The sequence below is a fragment of the Akebia trifoliata genome, unplaced genomic scaffold (assembly GCF_017979445.1).
Source record: "Akebia trifoliata isolate Shusen 1 unplaced genomic scaffold, ASM1797944v1 Contig01390, whole genome shotgun sequence".
Lineage (NCBI taxonomy): Eukaryota > Viridiplantae > Streptophyta > Magnoliopsida > Ranunculales > Lardizabalaceae > Akebia > Akebia trifoliata.
In genome coordinates this window covers 268,697-293,028 of record NW_028237687.1, presented here as the reverse complement: position 1 = coordinate 293,028, position 24,332 = coordinate 268,697, and positions in this window count along the sequence as shown.

The following is a 24,332-nucleotide window of genomic DNA, read 5'->3' as shown; positions in this document are numbered from 1 at the left end:
TATTTATTAAGTTTGATTAGTGAGCTCTAAGTCAATCTTCATGTTAGATATTATGGTCAAATCATTACTACACGCATGATAATCAAAAACTTCTTTATTTTATTGGAATAAAAAGACATAGATTAACAAACCTGACTAAAAGTTAAAAATTAATAAATCCTAAAATAAAGGAATTGACCGATTGAATTTAAAGACTGACGAAAATTGAACTAAAACTAAAAGGAAACTCAAGGACACTTATCTATAAAGTTGGATGGATGGATTTGATACTATAGTACGAGGTTAGACCACTTGGACTTAACATTAGTACTTTAAAATGACGACTCTTTTGACGGTCCCGAAGTAGCACAGATACGGTTTAGAACGTTTAGGAGCACCTAAGATTAACCATCAATTCTGAAGGTTTGACTCTTAATCACATGATTAAAAATTTGATATAAATTAACCCAAGTCCGGTAGGAGATATCGAATCCAAATGCACTATAAGTCTATAGTGACCAAAAGGTGAAAAATGTTAGTCACGGGTTTACCCCTAATTAGGATAGAACCTTTGATCAGATAAATTAATTTGACCTTAAGATATAATCTTTCTATATAAAGTGGTCTGGATCTTTAAAATTGAAACCAATTAGTCCAATTGATTCGATATTGATTAGTTTGATCAATTTGTCAATTGGACCAACTGGTTTAATTGGTTCAAATTGATCGGTACATTTCACCGATTGGGTCGGATTGATATAGTGGGTTTAGTTTGAATAGTCTAGATCAGTCCACCCACTTACTTGTTGGTTGGATTAAATAGAGCAACCCGGGAACACCCATAGTCAGTTCAGGTCATGACCTATAGCAAGGTTTCTAGATTCTAGCGTACTCAATCAGACGGTACGTGGTGATTTGGTTTGATATACCGTATAAGTGATAATTTAAAACTTCAACTCACTTCTCTGAAGTCAAAAGCAACCAGTTTAATCCCCAGATCAGAGGTGGCGCACGATGCTTAAGCAAAGGCACTCTTAAATCACCTTTTTTCTAGAATAGACGTAGTCTATCCTCTTAATACCGTAGTACATCAGAGCAGGATCTCTCTTAGACACTGGTTTTTACCAAGAAGTATAGTTGATGTACTTATATTATCTTTGATATACTTATTGGTACGAGTCAAGAATTGTAACTTTCATAAATGGTTTAGCATCCCATGAGAGGATCGACCACATATTAGTACCACGTTGGCAAATGGGACATGTGACCGTGTGGCTCACAATAGGTCAAAAGCTCAGGTCGCTCCAGCCTGGGTGCATTGATATACCTTTCAGAGTCACCTGATCAGACGGTACTGATGCCCCAGTTTGATATATCCTAAGGCACATGACTGGAGTTGTGGTTTTCATGAATGATGTCGCATCTCCGAAGAGACCAGGCCATATATTAGTGCCACGTTGGCTATATTGGGACATGCAAGTTTGCAAAGTGATAAACGTGCTAGTAGTGTCGGTAAAAAATGGTGGGGTGTGCCCGGGGCCTTTTCCAATCAAATGGGCCCATAGGCCAGATCAAACCATCACAATTAATCTCATATTAATACTAATAAAGTGTACAAAGTTCCTCGATATCAAAATCAAAGCAAGTACATCAAAACATATCTAGAGAGATTTATCATATTAAATGGGCATAAATCATAGCACAAGAATAATCAATCAGATGACAATAATTAAAAAAAAAAAGAATAAATCAAAGGAAAATTTTATTTCTGAGATTCAATTAAAGATCACTTTAGGTGGCCTTAAACAGATCGAGATTCTCAAAGAATATTAAATTGAGGATATAATGATAGATGTTGAGATAAGGAGTGATGATTTTTTTTTAAATGTTTTTTTTATTTAAAGAAATAATGAAAAATTAAATTCAGTTCTAAAAAAATTGTTCCCTTTTTTTTAAGAGAAAAATCGAATATTGTTTAAAATAAAATTTTTGAAACAAATAAATTTTTTTTTTTATACTTTTTTTAACGTTTTTTTTTAAATATTTTTTTCAAACGTTTTTTTTCAAATGTTTTTTTTTTTAATTTTTAATGTTTTTTTAAACATTTTTTTATTTTATTATTTTTTTAATTTTGTAAAAAACGTTTTTTTAACTTTATTTATTTGTTTTTAACGTTTTTTTTTTAATTTTTTAATTTTTATAATTTTTTTTTAAATTTTTTTAAAAAACGTTTTTTTTTTTTAACGTTTTTATTTATTTTTTTAAATTTTTAAACATTTTTTTTTAAATTTAAATTTTTTTTAGACATTTTTTTAATTTTTTTAAAATGTTTTTTTTAATAATTTTTTTTAACGTTTATTTTTAAACTATTTTTTTAGAACGTTTTATTTATTTATTTATTTTAAGTTTTTTTTTATTTTTAAAAAAATGTTTTCTTCTTTTTTTTTTAACGTTTTTTATTCTCTTTTTAAACGATTTTTAAAAAAACGTTTTCTTCTTTTTTTAAACATTTTTTTAAATTTTTTTTTAAATATGTTTTTTTTTTAATTTTTATTTTTTTTATAATAAAAAAAAACTAACATCACCCCATATCACATCTATCGTATGCCTAACAACATCAATCTATTTTGCCTCATTATTTTCTTTTTAAAAATCTTGGATTATTTTAGAAGCCCCGACCTTTTGATTGGGACCACAAAAACTAAGCATTCAAGAATATGATATCCAAATTTTTACTGCTAACATTATCCTATCCTCAATTCATATGTCAATTTGAATTTTTCATTATTTAAGGATCATCAAAAAGTGACCCTTAATTGGATAAAATATAAAAACTAAAATAAATAAATAAATAAATAAAACAAAACCAAAATTCACATAAACGATCCACAATCAAACCACAATAAAAATAAAAATAAATAAATAAATAAAAACTATGTTGTTTTGGCAATGCTCCCATATTTGGGGCTTTTCAAGTTTGATCCTCAATAATCCCTAGTGGAGTCGCCACTGAAAGCGCCCTCAATCCGCGAGGTGCGCGGATCCGCTTTTGACCTTTGAGGTTTGGGAGTTACCACCTAGTTATTACGCTCAAGGAACCGAACACTGACTCTAAAAGGTAAATAATACTAATCTACGAAAGAAAAATACGGGTCCAGGGATCACGTTACGGGGTTGGAAAGTGTTAGGCACCAACCCCGCCCGGTAAATGCCGGTCTCTACTAATTCCCAAATAAAACTACATTACTAAAAAAACCTAAATAATAAAAAAATTTACTTTTAAAAACAACGATTTTATTTCCTCAGATCTGATAGAATAGCTCCTCGTACAGTACTCCTCGCTTTGTTCTGTCACCGAATTCGCTTCAGATTTCTAAGATAAAGTACATCCTTATGAATTTTTCTAATTTTGTTAATGAATTTCTGGGTGTTTTGGAAGGGTTTCTAGGTGTTTTTTGAGCTAAAATTGAGGTATGAGTGTTAGGTAAAAAGTTATGACTTCAAAATTAGGGTTTATGGGAGACTAGGGAAGTTTTTTGACCATCTTTTTTAGGTTCATTTTTTGATACGAAAATAGGTTGTAGGGACTCCTGTTTATAGATTTTTTTAGATGCTTTTTAGATAGAGTTAGTGTTAGATTAGAATTATTTTAAATAGAGTTAGTGTTTAATTAGAATTATAAAGTTAGTGTTAGAGTTTAATTAGAATTGTTTTAAATAGAGTTATAGTTTAATTAGAATTATTTTAAATAGAGTTATAGTTTAATTAGAATTATTTTAAATAGAGTTATAGTTTAATTAGAATTATTTTAGGGTTTTGACTTTTAGTCTCACTTGATTGACTTGACTTTAGGATTTTGAATTGAGTCTTTCTTGATTGACTTGACTTTAGGATTTTGACTTGAGTCTTACTTGGTTGACTTTAATTTTGATTAGGATTTCACTTTACATCAATTAATGTTTTAATTATTAATTTCAAAAATTTTAATTATTAAAATTGTGAAATTATCATTTTGCCTTCGGAGAGGACTTTTTGCGTTTTACATCAATTTTCGATGTTCCAGGATGTTTTGGAATTGATTTTTCATAAGGAATTTGATAGGAATATTAGTTTGTGTCATTTATGAAATTTTTTGTGCGAAATGATCGTGAACTTTATGAGGGGCATTTTCATAATTTTGTCGAATTTTATGAAAATTGACGAAATTGTTTATTTGGTTTTGATTTGTTATTTTATGTGTTTGAAATGGTTTTCCTAAGCATATTGTAGGTTCTAGAGATATTTTGATGTTAGAGGTATTTTGGTAATTTAATCAATTTTTAGTGATTTTTATCATGAAGCTTCTTTTTATCTATCAGATGATGATTTCTAGGCTTTTGGGATTATATTTTTCTAGCGTAGCGTGATTTCTGAAGTTTCGTTAATTTGAGATACCTCATCGAAAATTCTGGAACACATCTAGTAACAAAATAGAGCATTGGAATAATTGGGAACTGCTGCAATCGGATCGACGAGTTGATTAATCAGGTTAGTGCAAAAATGGGGTGTCTACAGTAATCTAAAACTGAAATTTGGCGTGTGACAAAAATAAACGAGTTTTTGAAGGTAAATTTGATGTGTGAAAGATGCGTTTCATTAGGAAAGGTAAGAAATAAATTTATGAATGGGGAAACATGTTGAATTTGACGACTGTATAAATTAATAGTATTGTTAAAACGATTGGAATGACGCTAGGGAAAAGTTAGGTAGAAAATGTAATCTTGAAAGCAAGGTGGATCAATATAGGACGCGAGAAAAAATAATGTTGCGATAAGGTTGCATTAATGGTGACTTAATGGAATTGTAAGAAAATAGATGAAGAAGGTAAGACAACAATACTGCTTGTGAATTGAAATTCATGAGAGATAGTGTGAGATTTGTAAAGGCTAATCATGGTACTATCAGTATTGGATGATAAGTGGAAATATGTATGATTTAGGCAAAAAGAAAAGTTATATGAATAAGGATTAATTGATATTACAATGATATTTAAACAGTAACTGGTCAATACTGTGATTTTGGGAGTAGGGAAAGAAAGCATGTGACTTGTAGCTTATGGGACCGTTGAAGTAGTCGAATAGATCTTGAGCAGGTTTACCGCGTGTTCCAAGTTTCCATATTGAAGAAGTATTTGCCAGACCCTTCACACGTGATTAGTTAACAAAATTATTTATTTTATGTAAGGGTTACCATCTTGATTAAGGTTTGTAAATTACAAAGATTTTGACAAACGTCTCGAGGAGATATTATGGTAAGTAGAACTTGGAGTATCGAGTCTAATGAAGAGATATCGGTATATTGGGAATAAAGGTGTTGATGAGAACTGCAAAGTTAGTGTTAGTAAATACTTGCATTATAGTAATAGTATGTTTGTAATAAAACTACGTATTGAGGAGTAATGTGCATTGTGAGTACAAGTACGTATAATACGCGATGTAGTTGGTAAGGAAAACAATGATAAATGATAGAGGTGGTATGAAAGAATTATTGATAGAAATTGGTGGGAAATTGATATGATGTGAGTTGATTATATTTTATGATTATACAAATGATGAATTAGTTGGGGCATGAGAATGATTTGGAGTGATTAATGGATGGATTTATTGTTGATGAAAAATGTTGACATGCGATTAGGAGTAATAAAAAAAATTGGCTTGAAAAACTGAATGAATGATAATCGCATATAGGTGTTGTTGGTTATACATGTTGTGTTAGTGGGGTGGTGAAAAAGTCCGATAAGGTATGATTCAAATTTCGAGGACGAAATTTTTATTAAAGGGGGGAGAATGTAACACCCCGAATTTTCAACTCATATCTCGAGGAAATTGAACGGTGAGATCTTGAGGAAAATACCGAAAGATGGACTTAGAGTAAGATACTCGAATATTATTATGATTAATTTCAAGGAAAACCAACTTCGTCATTAGGTATAGAAGGATCGAAATATATACATTAGCTTGTAAGCAAGTTTGAATTCGAGTTTAGAGGAAAAAGTTATAAAATCCTCAAATTTCGCGTTAAGTGGGATCCAAAATAGTGAAATTTCGTTAGAGCAAGAATCAGGAAAATTTGATGACACCGTTAGGTCCGTAACGAAAAATTATTTGAAATGGAATATTCATTCATCATTTTTCGAGTCCGAATAGTCGAGTTATCGCCAAAACTAGAAACCATGAAAAGAAATTACGAATTTACCCTCAAGTCTCTTATTTAAAAGAAAGTTGGGTTCTTTTTATTCATTTCTCTTCTTCTTCAAAGAATAAAACGACAACCACTTCCCAACCCAAGGATTTCGACCCATTCCCATCAAGTTCTAGCACGAACGAGGCCGAGTTGAACCTCAACGAAGAAGGCAAAGTTGTCGGCCACGACGAGAGCTACAACTTCACCATCTTTGGTTGTCCATTCTCGCTCTTTTTCCCCATTCTCCATAAAAAACCAGTCGGGTAGCTCGAGTGAACCTCAACAGACTCCATCCGAGGGCTTCATCGAGTTAGGAGTTAGGTCTATCTTTCATTATAGAGAAGAAGGAGAACGTTTTTGTCGGATACCTTGCAAACCCTTGCTCATTTTGCATCCAAGTCAGCCCAACCTCGACTCTCGAGCCATCCAACCTTGCTTTGTAGTGCTAGCTTATATCCTTAGCGTCTACAACAGTAAGGGACTCTCAATTCTTGTTAATAACTTTAGATTTTTGAAATGTGCATTTCGATTTTGAAACAAAACTTATTGTTTGCATTTAAATCGTAGAAAGTTGGTGTTTGATTTCAAATTCATGGTAGAAGTGGATGTTTTGATTGTGTTTTATCAAGTTTTAACCATAAACTCGTGGGTAGGTTGAATGATTCGAAGAACGAAAGAGAAATTCGAAATACGATTGAAAAACCCAAAATTCGCGAGAGTGTGTAGTGCTATCGGTCCCATCGACACCTGCCGAAAACCATTCTATCGGTGCCACTGATAGAATGATGCTTCTGCCACTGACAACCCCTGACAGAACTGTCTTCAAAACAGCTTCTGACTTTGGGCTATGTTCCTTATGACTTTTACATGAATTCCCATCCTTCATTTCATTAAAAACATTTAAGTAAATGGAAAGTAATCTTTAATGAAATTATGGTTTTACCCCACATTTCGGAACAATGGGAATGATTTCGAGATCCAAATCTTAAAGGATCAAAATCCAAATTTTGGTTTCAAGAACAAAACGTAGATTTCGACATTTTCGACAAATTTTCAAAATGTAATAACTTTCGCGTTACTTTGAATTAGGATATGAAATTTATATGGTGTCAAATCTCGTGATCATGACTTTCATTTCCAAAAACTCGTCTTCAATTTTGAGAACTTTGAAAATTGAGTTTCCGACACTTAGCCAAATTTTCATCTGTTTTCCTTATTTTTAACAGCTTTGGTCCCGTGCATCGTCGGGACCTCATTTTGAATAAACCTTGATGATTTTTGATGAAAAAACTAAAAATAACTTTGAAAGATTGAAAATGAATGGTTTAATTTGAAAAGATGAAAATGAGAATATCGAAAGAACGAGAAAGGGATGAATTGGTAAAATATCAGAATCACACCTGAGGGGTGATGTCTGCATTTTATATTGTATGTTGTATGTAGGTTGATGAAAGGATATCCAGGTTATTAATGAAAGGGTTGCATGTTTATTTAAGATTATGTTAACGCGTGTGCTGAGTACTGTTATTTACTTTTAGGCTGAGGGGGCCACAGTTGCATGGTAGGAACTGGATATCCATTCTCAACCTTGCTCTGTTAATTTCTCTTTTGTTTTAAATGAAAAACATGATATATATGTAACTATTTTGTGAGCTGTTAAAGGGCCTATGAATGCTTGAAGGGATAGTGCGTCACATCATCTGAAGGGATGCACTATCCTGTGATGTACGGTAGGGACCACCAAGCTCATACGTGGTATGAGACACGTATGAGAGTGGAGTCACAACTGGAATTTAAGTCCATTCCTTTCTTATCTTTACTAGTGAACGTGTATTGTAAAGGTGGTCGTATACGAGTGGGGTGTTATTTTGTGAATCACATGCATGCCTGATAGGCATAAACGAAGAAGATTACTCAGTGATCACTAACAATTTAGTAGTAGTCGAACATTCTGACACATCGAAAAGAGATCCATTGCTTACGGTCAAGTAAAACGGTCAGCCTGAGCCGGATAAATGGTACCGCAAGCTATGTAAACAGTGACCAGCCACAAAATCAGGAACTACGCTGTTATTGAAGAATATCATGTCCCGACTAGGTGCGATCCAGTCGTGAATCCCAACTCTTTAATTCCAATAGTCTACCACTTGTACTATGTATCTGTTGTTATATTTTGAATTATGAACTGAAAATCATGTCTATTATGTCAATGTTGTCAACTGTATTTGTAATAAGTTGAAAAATGTATAATGAGTATGAATGATTGATGCTATGTGTAATTTTTAAACTGTTTAGTTGCTCATCCCTGGCTATATGTACAAGTTGATCATATTTTATTCTGTAAAACCTTGCATGTATCAAAATATTTAGTATGTTTTGCTCGATCATGTTTAGGGAGGGTTATTAATAGGAATTGGTTGTGGACTTACTGGGTAACTTTTGTTACTCATCATTTCCTTCCTTTTTTTTTAGTTTCAGCACTTGCAGTTACATAGGCAGGCGCAGAGTTGGTAAGTGAGGAGTATCTGGTCGGTCAGATAGACGATCAAAATCTATTGCTTGGTGAGTACTAGGACTACATTCCTTAGTGTTGTCAGTTTCATCCAGGATGTATATAGTCTTTGGATCGAGAGTTTAGGTCTATGTTAGAATGAGAGTATTTTTTTGTAAGCCTGTATATTGTTAAGTTTTCCGCACTCTAATCTATTTACATGTTAGATGTAACTAGTCTTCCACTGTTAATTCATGTATTTGCATCTTTATATATAGGTTTTGTTATATATTGGATTATCATGTTTTCGTGTTCCGTAGAATGCTAACATAAACAAGGGAAGCTATGTCCAAATTTCGAGGTATCACCTAGTACCTTGAGATTTGACATTGGGTTTTGTGTTAGTGTTTCGGCAGGGTGTCACAGAAAAATTACTATTTTACCCCCAAAGAGGACTTTTGTGTTAAGAAGTCATTTTTCGATGTTTTGAAATTAGTTTCTTATAACAGATTCAATGGGATTATGTGTTTATGTCATTTGCAAATTTTTGCATGAAACAATTGTGAACCTTTTGAGGGGCATTTTTGTAATTTTATCGAATTTGGTGAAAATTGGCGAAATAGTTTATTTTGTATTTTATGTGTTCGAAAGGGTTTTTTTAAGCATAAGGGGGGCTCTAACGATGTTTTGAGATTAGGGGTATTTTTGTAATTTGATCATTTTTAGTGATTTTTATCGTAAAACTTCTTTTTGTCTGAAAAATGATGATTTTTATGTTTTTAGGATTATATTTTCTTAGCGTAGCGTGATTTTTACAATTTTATTAGTTTGAGATACCTCATCCGAATTTCTTAAACCTATCTAGCAATAAAATAGAGCATTAAAATATTCATCCATCATTGGGAACTGTTGCAATCCGATTGACGAGTTGACTAATCAGGTAGGTGCAAAAATGGGGTGTCTACAGATGCCCCTCTTTGGCAAAGGGTTGAAGTAAACTAGATAACAAATCTATTTCGGTAGATAGTGCGATATCCGAATGCCAAAGCTAGTGATAGTTTATTTTACAATCTGATTTAGCAATTCGTCAAGGCGTTTAGATCCTTGAGGGTAAAACTCTCCCCGAACTAAAAATCGTCAGGTCTTCGAGCTTGAGCTCTCACTGATAGCGTCAGATCCTTGAATTTTAGAAAATTATCCTTGACTAAATGTTCAAGTGTGTATTTGAGATCTGAGATAAATCTCAGAGGTTCTGAGCAAAAATTGAGCATAATTTGAGTATAAATTGAGCAAAATCTGAGACAACCCTCGGCGGCATCTGAGCAAAATCGGTGGCAACTGAGCAAAATCTGAGATAACCCTCAGCGACAACTGAGCAAAATCCGAGATAAACTTCGGCGGCATCTGAGTAAAATCCGAAAATCTTTGGCGGCATTTGAGCAAAATCCGAGAAAACCTTCGACGGCAACTAAACAAAATCTGAGATAAACCTCGGCAGCAACTGAGCAAAATCCGAGAAAATCCTCGACGACAACTGAGTAAAATCGGAGATAACCCTTGGCGACAACTAAGCAAAATTTGAGATAATCCTCGACGACGATAACCCTCGGCGGCAACTGAGCAAAATCCAAGATAACCCTTGGCAGCATCTGAACAAAATCCGAGCTCGACGGTAACTGAGCAAAATCCAAGATAACCCTCGACGACATCTAAGCAAAATGAATAAATTTAGGAAAGAACGGATGAATCTGAGAAAGAATGAATAAATCTAGGAAGGAATCAATGAATCTAGGAAAGGAAGAATGCCCTATCTCCTATTCTATATGAAAGAGTAATGAGTTAATTTCTGGGCAAAACCAAATATGAATCAGAAACGATTTTGTTTGAATCTCAAGATTTTTTTTTTCTAAAATTTTATGAATTTTTTAACTTCTTTGTACCTCAGGGGTTTCCAAAAAATTGTTATCAAGAGGGGAACCTTAAATTCGGGGTTCCTATTTAGGATTAACATTGATCATGTTTGAGAACAAAATATGCCTAGTTTGAGAGGAAACATTGTATTGAATACATCTTGTAAAAAAATACCCATAGTATAAGGAAGAAATTACATATCAGCGAAAAAAGAAAGTGCCCCTTGTATGAAGGTTTGAAATACTTGATTACTACAAGCGCAATAAAGATTCAACTTTTAATTTTGATTGAAGATTTTGAGTCAGGCTCAAGAGAACAAAATATTTCCTTTTAAGACTCATCATATAATTCACCCTTCTCCCCCTTAGTTCACTTAGGGAAGCAAAAATTTTCAGATCAATCGTAAACAAGATACTTTTGGCTTCTGAATCATTGCCTGATTTAAGCTAAGTGTTGAACTTAATTATTCGGACTTCAGATGTTTTGGCTCGAGCCGCCTTTTAACTTTTCAACTCTATGGAGATTTTATTCTATTTTTCTTTGTTGCTCTAACTTTTGCCTAGATTGCCCTTTCAGATTTTCAAACTAGCAAGCATGCTCTAGCTTTTGCTTAGATCGCCTTTTCAGGTTTTTGATCTAGCAAGTTTTTTTTTTCTTTCCTCTGATTGTTGCCAAAGTCGTCCTTTCGAATTTTCAACCTTGCGAGCTTGCCTTAATTTTTGCCTAAGTCATCTTTTTTGGATTTTCAACCTAGAAGGCTTGTTTTTTTTTTCTTTTTCTTCCCTTCTGAACTTCTGGAATTACAGTCTGATCATGTTTTGCTATCTTCTTTGACTTTTCGCATGGTATTTAGGAGGACTTTTATAAGTAAGCTTAGGACTGGGTATAAAAAGAAAAGAAATTCTAAAGCTCAAAAACCCAAATGCCCCTTGTGTGGCATTTTCTCTTAAATTTTATCTTTTTCTTTGAATTTTCTTTCCCCTTTTGACAATATTTCTTTTTTGTAGATTTTTTTTGGTGGTGGGAGGGGGAATCTATTTTTTTTATTTTGATGTGGTCGGGCCTGAAGTAACTTCTCAGGTTGCCTACGTACCCCAATACTTTGGGATTAGACCAAAATGTACTTCGAATTTTTCCCTCCCCTAGGTTGGGTGATCAGGTTAAAAATGAAAAAAGTAATTTTCTTTTGAAAAAGACTGAAAAGGCGTTGAGAAATGATATATTGAACTGGGTAATAAGAGAATTGATTCGGCCAAAGATGGCCTCCTTAAATGTAGTATTGTTTGATTTGGTCAATGTTGGTCAGTTCTAGGGGTGTAACTTAATTCGGTTCAAACCGAGAACCGAACCAAACCATGGAATTTGGATTGGTTTGGTTCGGTTTACATTTATGTTGGTTCAGTTTCGGGTTTTAAAAATAAAAAATCGATGAATTCGGTTCGGTTCTCGGTTCAGATAATATAAAAAACCGAACCAAACCGAAAACCGAATTAATACTTATTTTAAAAAAAATATTAATTTAATATATAATATATTTTTGATTTTTCATTTAACGAAAATAAACTCTCATCTCTCTCGTCTCTCGTCTCCCTCTCGTCACTGCGATCGGCTCTCACCGGCTAAAATCATGGAATCTCTCTCTCATCTCTCTATCTCGTCTCTGCGAGTGGCTGCTACCGGCTAAAATGAAACCCATCTCGTCTCTCTATCTCGTCTCTATGAGCGGCTGCTACCGGCTAAAACGAAACCCATCTCGTCTCTGCGAGCGTCTGCTACCGGCTAAAACGAAACCCCATCCTTCTATCGTCTCTACGATCGACTGCCACCAGCCAAAACACCTCATCTCTCTCTCGTCTCTGTGAGCAGCTGCCAAACCCTCATCATCGTCTCTGCCAACGGCTGTCGGCTGATCTCTGCGACTAGGACCTGCAACTTGCAACAGCCAACAGGTTCCTCTCTCTCTCTCTCTCTCTTTCTCCCTCCGGCTGCAACTGCGGTTGCGGCTGCGATTAACCACCAAACCATGGAACCGAACCGAACCAAACCGAAGTAAGGTTGGTTTGGGTTGGTTCGATTCTAGAACAATTCGGTTCGGTTATGGTTCTCATATGATGGAACCGATCTTGATCAGTTCGGTTCTGATTTTGCTCTAACCCGAACCAACCCGAACCAAGTTGCACCCCTAGTCAGTTTTAGTAGGGGTGAACCTTGGTTCGAGTTGGTTCGATTTAAAGTAAAATCAGAATCAAATCGACCAACATTGGTTCTATTATATGAAAACTAGAACCGAACTGAATTGATCTAAAATCGAACCTGCCCAAACCGATCTTAACTCGGTTTGGTTCGGTTCGGTTCCACGGATTGTCGAGAGAATCACTCATTTTTCCAATCGAACTCTGAATTTGTTTTACAGCTCAACAGAGAGAGAGGGGCACGGCGACAGTCGTAGGTCGCAGAGACGATAAAGACGAGAGAGAGAGACACACACACACACACACACACAAATCGGTCGACAGTCGCAGGTGGCAGAGACGAACGAGATAGAAGAGGCATGGTCTGCAGTCGTATGTCACAGAGAGAGAGAGGGACCGACCGATTACACTGTCGGACTTCGCACCATCGAAGGTCAAGATCGCAACCGCAACCACAGCCGGAGAGAACCAGAGAGAGAGAGAGTGAAAGAGAAGAGGGGAGGGACCGATCGATTGCACCGTCGAAGGGTCGCAGCCACAACCATAGATAACCAGAGCGAGAGAGAGAGTGAGAGAGAGGGGGGAGGGACCGATCGCTCACACCGTCGAAGGGTCGTAACAACAGCCGGAGATAACCAGAGACGAGACGAGATAGAGAGAGAGAGATAAAGAGAGAGAAAGAGAGAGAGAGGGAGGGATCGATTGATCGTACCTTTTGGAGCTTGGACCGTCGAAGGTCGTAGCCGCTGCTGCAGCCGGAGAGAACTAGAGACGAGAGAGAAAGTAGAGTGAGTTAGGGTTTAAATATTTATAGAATTTTGGTTCGGTTATTTACATATCCTGAACTGAAAATCGAATCGAACCTATCGATTTTTAATTCTTTTAACCCGGAATCGAACCGTTATTCAATTAAAACCAAACCAACCCAATCCAAAAGTCACGAATTGGTTCGGGTCTCGGTTTGAACCGAATTAAGTTGCACCCCTAGGTTCTAGTAATTCAATTCCATTATGATTTTGAAGTCTAATAGCTTTTTTCGGTAATATTTCTTTGATGATGAACGGACCTCCCCAATTTGGTTTGAACTTCCTTCTAGGGTCAAAGATAGGTGTCCGATTTTCTTTGAGTACTAAATCCTAGACTTGTAAGTGACAGGCCTTGATCTTTTTGTCAAACGACACGGACGACTCTTCTTTGATAAACTTGCACGTGGTACAAAGCTCTTAGTCATTTTTCTTCGATCAAATTTAATTCTTTATACTGTTGACGAACCCAATCTGCTTCTGACAACTGACTTTCCAACAGACCATGAGAGATGGGATTTCCATTTCAACTAGTAAGACTGCTTCCATGCCATACACTGAGTAGGGAGTAGCTCCATTAGAGGATCGAATTGAAGTTCGATATGCCCATAGTGCAAATGGTAATTTTTCGAACCAATTTTGATGTAATTGACATATTTTCCTGATGATTGTCTTTAGATTCTTATTGGCCGCTTCAACTACTCCATTGGTCTGAGGATGGTAGGGAGATAATTTATTGTGCGAGATTTTGAACTTTGAACATAGTGTAATAACTTCGACTTTAAAGTGTGATCCATTATCAGAGATCAGTTCCGAAGGTACCCCATATTGACTAATAATGTTTGTTTGGATAAACTTTACAACTCGAGATGTAGTGAGGACATCATAAGAAGCGGCTTCAACTCACTTAGTAAAATAATCGATAGTAATTAGAATGTATTCATTCCCGTTTGATGCCTTAAGCAATATTTTACCAATAATATCAACTCCCCAAACTAAAAATGACTACAGTGAAGTCAGACCAACTAATTGAGAAGGTGACACATGTATGAGATTTGCGTGTACTTGACATTTGTGGCAAGTTTTGACTATGTGATGACAATCAGTTTCCATCGTGAGCTACTAATACCCTTGTCTCATAATTCTCCTAGCTAACATTTTTCCACTCATGTGAGGACCACAATCTCCTGAATGTACTTCAACCATTATCTGTTCAGTTTGATCTTCATCAATACATGACAAATAAATCCCATCATAAGACCTTTTGTATAAACTTCCTACGTATAGGATGAACTGAAATGCTAATCTTAGTACGATTTGTCATTCCTTCCTCGATGTTTTTTCAGGGAATTCATGTTTTTCCAACACTCTTTTTATATCTGTATATCACGACTTTCCATCGGGTAGTAGCAATGTTGATCTGATAGCAATATGCAGGTTTGTTTTTTATTTCGACGGTGATCGACCTCAATTCCATGCCAGGGGGCAAATGAATCATTGAAGAGAGAGTGGCTAACGCATCAGCAAATCTATTATCTTCCCTTGACAGGTTCTGGAATATGATAGCTTTAAACTTACTCACTAAGTTTAACATATACTCATGATAAGACTTCAACTTTTCATTCCTAGTTTTTCAATCTTCCAACGACTGATGTATGACCAAGGCTGAATCCTCGAAAACTTCAATTTCTTTGATATCCAAATTCAAAGTAGCTTCGAGTCCAGTGATGCATGCCTCATATTCGGTTGTATTATTGGTGTTAGAAAAGGCAAACTTAATAGCGATCAGAATGTGGCATCCTTTAGAAGAAAATAGAACTATCTCTATTCCATACCCATTCTGATTAGCGGCTCCATCAAAGTATAGCTGCCAAGTTTAATTCTACGGCTCTTCTTCAACATGCAAGATATTCTCATCTGAAAATTGATTAACAGGTTTTATTCCTTCTACAATTGGATGATCTGTCAAGTATTCTGCCATAACTCTCTCCTTGATAGATTTCTGCGTAACATGCGTGATGTCAAATTCTGATAACAACAACAGCTATCGTGCGGTTCTCCTTGTCAATGTTGGTTTCTCGAAGAGATATTTAAGAGGATCCATCTGAGATAACAAGATAACTGAACGAGATAACATATAGTGCCGAAGTCTCTGAGTAACCCATACCAGTGCTAAGCAAGTTTTTTCGACGGCTGAATACTTTCGTTCATACTCTGACATCTTTTTGCTGATATAGTAGATGGCCCTTTCTTTGCGATTATCTTTGTCATACTATGTAAGCATGCATCCCATAGCTTTTTTTGTGATTGACAGATAAAGAAGAAGTGGTTCACCCAGTGTAGGTGGAACCAAAATAGACAGTTTCAAGAGGTTTTCCTTGACTTGATCGAAAGCCTTTTGACATTGTTCATTCCAAACTGTTGATTTATTTTTCTTGAGAAGCTTAAAAATAGGTTCACATACATTTGTGAGTTGAGCGATAAATCTGTTGACATACTAGATTCTGCCTAAAAAACCTCGAATCTGTTTTTCAGTATCAAGCGTTGGCATTTCTTGGATGGCTTTAATTTTCCCAAGGTCTACTTCGATCCCTTTTTGACTGACCACAAATCCCAATAATTTTTCAAAAATCACTCTAAATAGATATTTCTGTGGGTTGAGTCGGAGTTGGTACTTTTGAATCCTTGTGAGAAACTTTTCCAGAGTAGTGACATGTCTTAGTCGCTCGTTCGACTTGACTATCATATCATTTTCATAAACTTTGACTTCCTTGTGTATCATGTCGTGCAGTAAATTCGTAGCTATTCTTTGATAGGTGGCTCCGGTGTTCTTCAAACCAAAATGCATGATCTTGTAACAAAATATTCCATACTGTGTGATGAATGACGTCTTTTGCATATCTTGATGATCCATTTTTATCTGATTGTATCCTAAAAACCCATCCATGAAGGACAGTAATGCGTGCCCTACCATACTATCTACTAGAACATCTATGTGTGGTGGAGGAAAATTGTCTTTTGAGCTTGTCTTATTTAGGTCTCTAAAATCCACACACATTCTAACATTTCCATCATTTTTAGGAATTGGGACGACATTAGCAATCCACTCAGGATACTCTACTACTTCTAAAAATCCAGCGTTAATCTCTTTTGTCACTTCGTTTTTAATCTTTAGAGTCCATTCTGACTTCATACGTCGAAGTTTCTGCTTAATTGGTCGAGCATTAAGATATAATGAAATCCGATGTTGAATAATATCTGTACTTACTCTCGGCATGTCTTCGTAAGACCACGCGAATACGTTATTGAACTTTCTGAGTAAGTCTATTATCCCTTTGCGTTCATCGAGAGATAAGGTGATCCCAATCTGAATTTCTTAAGGACTTTCTTTTGCTTCGAGGTTGATAATCTCCACTTCCTCTATTAGAGGTTGAGCCCGACATTCATTTTCTTGTTCAAGTAATTTGATTATTTCAGGGGGAAGTTCTTAATCAGAAGATTTTTCCTCCGAAGCCAGATTATTAGTTAAATTATCATTGTGCTCAGGATAATCAGCAATTTCTTTCATTTCATTTAAAAAGGATGGGGTAACAGGACTCATTGTGGACTTAAAGGACTCACTTGACTCAGCATAAATAATAGACTCATTTGACTCAACAGAAACAACTAAATTACTTGACTCAATGGAAATAAAAGTCTCATCAATCATGTTAGACTATACAAGACTAATAGGACTGACAAAACCAATCTTGACATGTAGCACATGACTCATTACATGATAATTGGCAAGAAATCCGACTACGGGTTTGATTACAGATTAAGGATTTAGGGTCCCCTTCTCAACTGACAACACTAGGACACTGTGATCTTCAATGACAACTGATCAATGTTGAGGGAGTCCAAGTTGAGTTGCCAGTCTTCAGCTTCTTTTTCTTCTATTTCTATGCTTGCTTCCTTTTCTGGTCAATCCATACCAAAGAAGATTTCAAACCCAGGCAGATGAGTACCCATGATGTGATCAATGAATAGCTCTGGGAACCCACAGTAACAGAAGTCTTCTATTTCTTTCACGAAATATTTACGATAAGGCTTCATTTTAATTAGATTTGTGGTGTGCCCTTGCCTCTTTGCACTTGCCTTGTCCCGTTTCATCTTCTAATATTGGGCCCAATCTTCCTTAGTAGGTTCATATCCTAATCCGAATGTGTTGGTGACTTCTTTAATCACTAGTGCCTCTTTAATACCTTGTTGCTCACGATCTAGGCTTATACTAGGAAAGAATCTCATGTTCTTGAACTTTTTAGCCATATAACAATTGAAGGTATTTTCAATAGAAAAATATTTTTTTACCAAGTAATCCCATTAGACTGAGTATATTTTTTCAAATTCAAACCCGTTGAGTTCTACCCCCTGTTGTTCTAGTCGAATCTCAAATAACAACTCATTCTTGACCTTGGCATTGTTTACAATCCCTACAATCTCAGCATCTTTGTGAAAGGTGATCACCCGTCCATCTTTAATAAATTTAACCTTCTGATGTAGCGTAGAAGGTATGACTTTGATTTGGTGTAGCTATGGTCTTCCTAATAATAGATTAAAAGAAAATTAGATGTCTATGACCTGAAATTCTACAAGAAATTCAACTATGCTTGTGGACAATCAAAGGTGTAAAATTCTGAGTACATCCCTCTTGGTGTTATCATATGCCCTAACACCCTGTTAGTGGGCTTGAGATCTTCAGCTTTAAACCCAAGGTAAGTAGCAGTCTTCAAAGGGCAAACATTTAGTGCATTACCGTTATCAATTAAAACTAGAGGTACCCTCATCTCGTTGCAGTCGACTGTAATATGTAACGGCTTAGTGTGGCTTATTCCTTCTTTTGGGAGATCTGAGTTTGAGAAAGACAGTATGTTCTCCACATAAGTTATCCCTATTATACTGGTCAGCTGATCTGGAAAAGTATCGAGGGAGACTTGGGCTGTACTTAGGGTTTTGAGAACAGCCTCCCTATGGGCAGTGGAAGCCATGAGCAAACCCCAAACTGAGATATTGGTCCCTGATCAACTGATTGATCATGAAGTCATCTTCTTTGATATTCTCTTTAATGGAATCTATTTCTTTTCTTGCCAAGACTACAAGATTGTCAACACGGAGTTCTGGTAGCTTAAAGAATCTTTCTCCTCGGGTTATATGTCTAACTTCATCACAGGAGAAGGAGAAAGACTCATCTTCTTCAGTCAACAAGTATGGATCTTCATTTGTCAAAGAGATAGGGCTTTGTGGGTTCATTTGAGAAAATAGGTAACTAGTAAATGTGGGGCTACTGTAGCGAGGTGGGGATAAATAGCATGCATCATCTTAGGCTAGATTGAAAGGCTCGTAACTTGTGGTAAAAACTTCGTCGAAGAAAGCTATATCGACAATAGGGTAACTGGGTGGTTTGACTTGGATGGGATGGATGGGAGAAATAGGGTGAAATGGTAATTGGGTGTTGGAAACCATGTTTAGGGTTGGTAGAGGTTGATAGGTAGGTAATGGATTAATGGTGACATTTTGGTGATGTTGGGCTAGGGATTGTGACATTTTTGTTGTCAATAAGGTTTTGAATGGCATGGCGTAAGGTGATACATCGATTAGTGTGATGACCAGGATTTTGATGGAATTCACAAAATAAGTTCGGGTTATATTCGATTGGCAAGGGATTTGGCAAAGGTCGGGGTTGGATCGGGGTAAGAAACCCTTTTTTCAATAATTTTTGAAAGGCTATGGTAAGAGTCATCCCTAGATTGGTAAATTGACGTAGAGTTCGGGGTTGACTTGGGTGAGTTTGATTATTGGTCCGGGCTGGAGGCTAAACTAGGGTAGCTGATGTGTTGGCTATGTAAACATGGTTGGTACTAGGTTTGGGAACATAGGGTTTCTTAGACTTATTATCCGAGGGGTTAGAAAGAACCCCAGAGGTAAAAGCATCATCGAGTTGGCTTCCTACTTGTAATAAGGACTCAAAAGTAGGGAGATATTGGGCGATTAAGTGCTGAGCGTATCCTTGTGTAAGGTTTTTCAAGATAATTGCCACTTGTTTCTTCTCCGAGAGTCGATCCCACATTTGGGCAGCCTTGGCTCTCCAACGGCTAATGAAATCAGTAAATGTTTCCCCATTCTTCTGTTTAGTTGACTCCAAATCCCTTTTTGAAGTTTCAATCTTGCTACTGTACTTATACTGATGCTAGAAAAGCTTTGACATCTTCTCCCATGTACCTACTATAGTTAGATCTTGAGACATCAACCATCGTAGAGCTTCTAGGGATACAATTCAAAGTTTCAATGCCTATTGCAATTTCATCGATACCCTTTATACTCTTCAGGGCTGATTCCAACTGAGACATCCTGTTGGCTAACACCAGATTTTCATCAAAATGTTCTTCATCTCCATCAAGTTCAATGACCTCATGGGCACGCCTCGTTGCATTTTTTCTACCATTTTTTTCTTTTGGATTTTCAAGGGGTTTGCCCGTTGATTATGAAATCTATTTTAAAATTTTCATTTTGCCTCTTATACTGTTGATATCATTGGCAAAGGCTGCCAAAATCTTACGGATCTCTATAAGCTCAGATTCTAAAGCCATTTCTGCCCATTGACTCGGTACTGATGTTCGCTCTAACCGACTGGACTTACGACTCCAACTAAGAAGTGGACGCTTGAGTTTGGGAGCAATAATAATCCTAGATACCCTATCAAAGATAAATTTAATCAATTTCAGTGTTACCCCCTTGATAACATTTTAATGAGTCCTTTATTGAAGTACGTGCACCAATTTATTAAATAATCCATTCATGCAATGATCATTCAAAAGAAAAATAAATGTTTATTCTATAGAAAAATAGCTTTATTGGACATATTAACAAAGAACATTTTCATTGAATAATATCTTTCAACAAATCTGACCTAAACTACTTTTTACATAGACGCTTAGCTTTATCTTGATGGTTATCAGGATTGCTAGAACTATCAGGCTTGCTCCTTTTGGCTTTAACAATTGGCTCTTTGAATTCTATTGGTCCATTTGGATATCTAAGGTGCGTTTATTCTAAGCCTTCTCAATGAGATGTACAAACCTTCCAGTCAATGGCTCGAAAGGAACAAAATTTTTGTGTTGAGGCAAATTCAAATCTATAGGCACTTCGTCTTGTTTTGGGATCAAGTTAGGTATGTAAAAAGATGTCTCTTCCAGTTCGATCAAATGGACATAATAGGATCCTTTGGCACCTAGAACAAGGTAGTCAGTCATCTACCAAGGACATCTCAAACCAATATGACAGGCAAGGCGAGAATTTAACTATTTGCTCCAAGCCTTAACTGAGTTGTGACGTATTAATAGGTTTCTTTTGAAAAAATGATCTACCCTATACTCGATGGTTAAAGGAAAGTCCACAATTTTGAAATGGTTACAAAGTCACTTATAAAGTAGGTGGGGGCTTCCTTTAAATCTTTTTCCCTAATTATTTTTCATTGCATCTAAACCCGAAAATGTTTCAACTAGAATGAGAGGTATAGGGTTGGCTTTTCCTGAGAGTTGGGAAGCTATGTCTATGAAGGACTCAGGGATAGTTTGACCATCACTTTTGGAGATTAGTATATGTTGGGCTAGGATTCCTAAGCACAATCGATAATCTCTAGTGGCTCGCCAGGCTTTTGATTTTATATTGATAGGATGCCTGCGGGAGCGATGTAGGCCCGATAAAGGTATCAAATCTAATCTCCCGTTATGGACTAGGGTTTTGAGTTTTTCTTTTGAGATGTCTAGTCTTGTGGCGAGTTTACCAGCATATCATGTCTCCAATAAGGACCTAACTAGAGGTCCTGAAGCAGATATCCCCATGATGTCATAATATTCTTCATGAGTAGGATACAAGTGCATATCCCCAATATGGAAGATATGGAGATTAATGTTTTAACGCTTTACCATATCACGTAGAAGGTTCCAATCTATCTCAAACTCGTGAAATACAAGGCATATCTCAACATGAATTTCTCAAAGTTGATTTTCTCTACCGGGTGCATTCCTATTATGGTTGTTTTGACCAATTGGTTTATTGAGTTATTGCATGTGGCTAGCATCCTGATTGACACAAAAGGGTATTTCAGTATATTTCCAAGGTCCATGTAAAATATATTTTTGTAAGTCATTTTTCCATGAAAGACTAAATCATTTTTCTTCCTTTTCTTTTCTATTGAATTTTTTTTTTTTTTGGAAATCATTTTTTTTCAAAATGGGTTGGGATCCGAATTAGAAAAAAGTTTGAATACCATTTGAATGATCCGGCCCATCATGATTGTTGGATCAAGATGGATTGGGTCATTATGAATTATTGCTAATGGATTTTTATTGGGTTGGTGCATCTAATGATATGATAGCCTTTAGATTAAACAAAAAGTTTGGTTATCTTGAGGACAAAATTGTAACTTCCTGATCTCAACATTTGTAAAGTCCATTTTTGAAAAGCAACCCAGAAACACCCACGATAAGTTCGAGTTGTGACCTATAGGGAGGTTTCTAGACTCTAGGTTTACTACGTGAAATGTAATTTATCTGGCTACCCTTGCCCAAGTATACCTATATATTTCTCGAACGTATTCAATCTGGCCGTACGTGGTGACTTGGTTTGATATACCATATAGGTGATAATTGATGAGACTATCGTTGTTCTTCTCACCGGAGTTAATAATAATCTTAGTTTTACCTTACTTGTGGGGCAAGTAGGGGATCGAACCCAAGAGAAAGGAGGAATAGAGCTAAGCTAAGAAGATAAAATTCAAATTAACTAAAAGGAATTAAAACTGTTTTTCTTCGTATTTTTGAACTTATAAGAAGATGTAAAATTGCTAGAAAATAAACTAAAGTAAATGAAATTAAAAGCAAGTAAACTTATGAATTAAAACACCATTGGAGGTGGATCTACCTAAAACATGTTAATGAGCAATTTCTAGTCTCTAGCCTTTTTATAACTCAATCATAAGGGCTTGGTGTTAGCTCCTTAGATCGGAAAGTTTTGCAATTAAAATGAAATAAAGGAACAAAAACAAAGTAGAATTTCTTGAGAACTTCTTACTACAAATTATCTAATTTAAGCATACTTTATCTTGATCTAATCTAAGCATAAAGTATCTATATTAAGAATAAAATGTGCAAGAAACTTAAAGAGAATTCATAAGCATTTTAAATAAAAGAAAGGCATAAAATTAGAAATAACACAAGAACTTGCTCTAGGCTTTTCCACTCTCCAATGGAGGGGAACTTAGCCTAATGTCATTGCAAGAGAGGGAAGACAAGAGATGAAAGAACTTTTCTTCATTTCATGGAGAAAATTACAACTTCTTCTTCTTCTACTTCTTACAAGACTAGTTAACCAAAAGAAAATAACTAGAAAATGAAAATACAAAAAATAAGAGAATAGGCAAAGAGCCTTAGATTAAAGGAGTCTTGGATAAGAGAACCAAGATGGGACCCTTTCTCTAGAAATGAAGGCTCTATTTATAGAGAAAAATGTGTGTAGAAGAGTCTAAAAGTAGCCTCCACTTTTCTTTGCACAAAAAGACAAAAGAGGAGAATATGAGTTAAGGATTAGGGCATTCCAAAGGATTAGGGCATTCCAAAGTGTTAGGGCATTCCAAAGTGGGCCCAAATGCTTTTGCCTTGAGATTTTGATTCCAAATTGTTGATTTTCTGCACAAGAAACACACGTAATTAGATTTATCTAGTAAATGAATTTATTTATATATAATTAAGCCTAATTAACATGCAACGTGGTGGTTTGAGGCTTATCATGATTATTATCTTAATATAGAGAAATAGGTACAAAAATCAAGATAAATATCCGGAAAATGTGCGTATAATTGAGTGTTTGGAGACACTCATCACACCCCCAAACTTACTTTTTCTAGTCCCTAGAAAATAAAACTGCCACTTTCGCAGGCACCTCGACTGCATTTAGCGAATGCAGCAAGCCCTTGAACCGCTAGGTTACCCCTAGTGGACGAGTTTGACTCGTGAGGGTTTGCAGAAAATATACCCACAAAATTTGAAAACAACTTTGAAGTAAAAATAGTCAAAATCAAAACTTATATTGAAAAGCACAAGTCTTTTTTTTTTTTATTTTGTCAATCAATTAGAAGTACTGCTTGGTATAGAGTCCCAACCCTTATTTCTCTACGACAAAACTTAGACTTAAATTGACCTTTGAGCGATAGTGATTCTAACTTAGAAATTTAAGAGATTCGATTTCTCAAAATGAGTTTCAACCTTCTAACTACTCAAGAATAACTGGAGTAACTTAGGGTTTAATTCTAAACTTAGCATCCTGTCTGGGGTAGTGAGAAGTGTGGATATTCACTTTAATACCTCTAAGGGGCTTTATCTGTGATATTCCAGTATACTCACATTTTTACACTTGATGGCTTTCACCCTACTAAAACTTTACATAAACTTTTGGATCTTTGACTTTTTTTTTTTTTTTTTTTTTTTTTATATTACTTCTTCACTATTTTTCTAAGAAAAGTAGGCAGCCCTTTTCAAGGTACCCAGTCTAATTCAATGGTTGCTGTACAAGGTGTATACAATCCAGTTCTGTTTTTCTTCTAATCAACCAACCAATTGAACAAGGAAGTCAAAGTTCATCAAACCTAGTTTTTCCTTAAACTCTAGGTAGAAAGAAGGTAACAAGCTCTTTTAATAC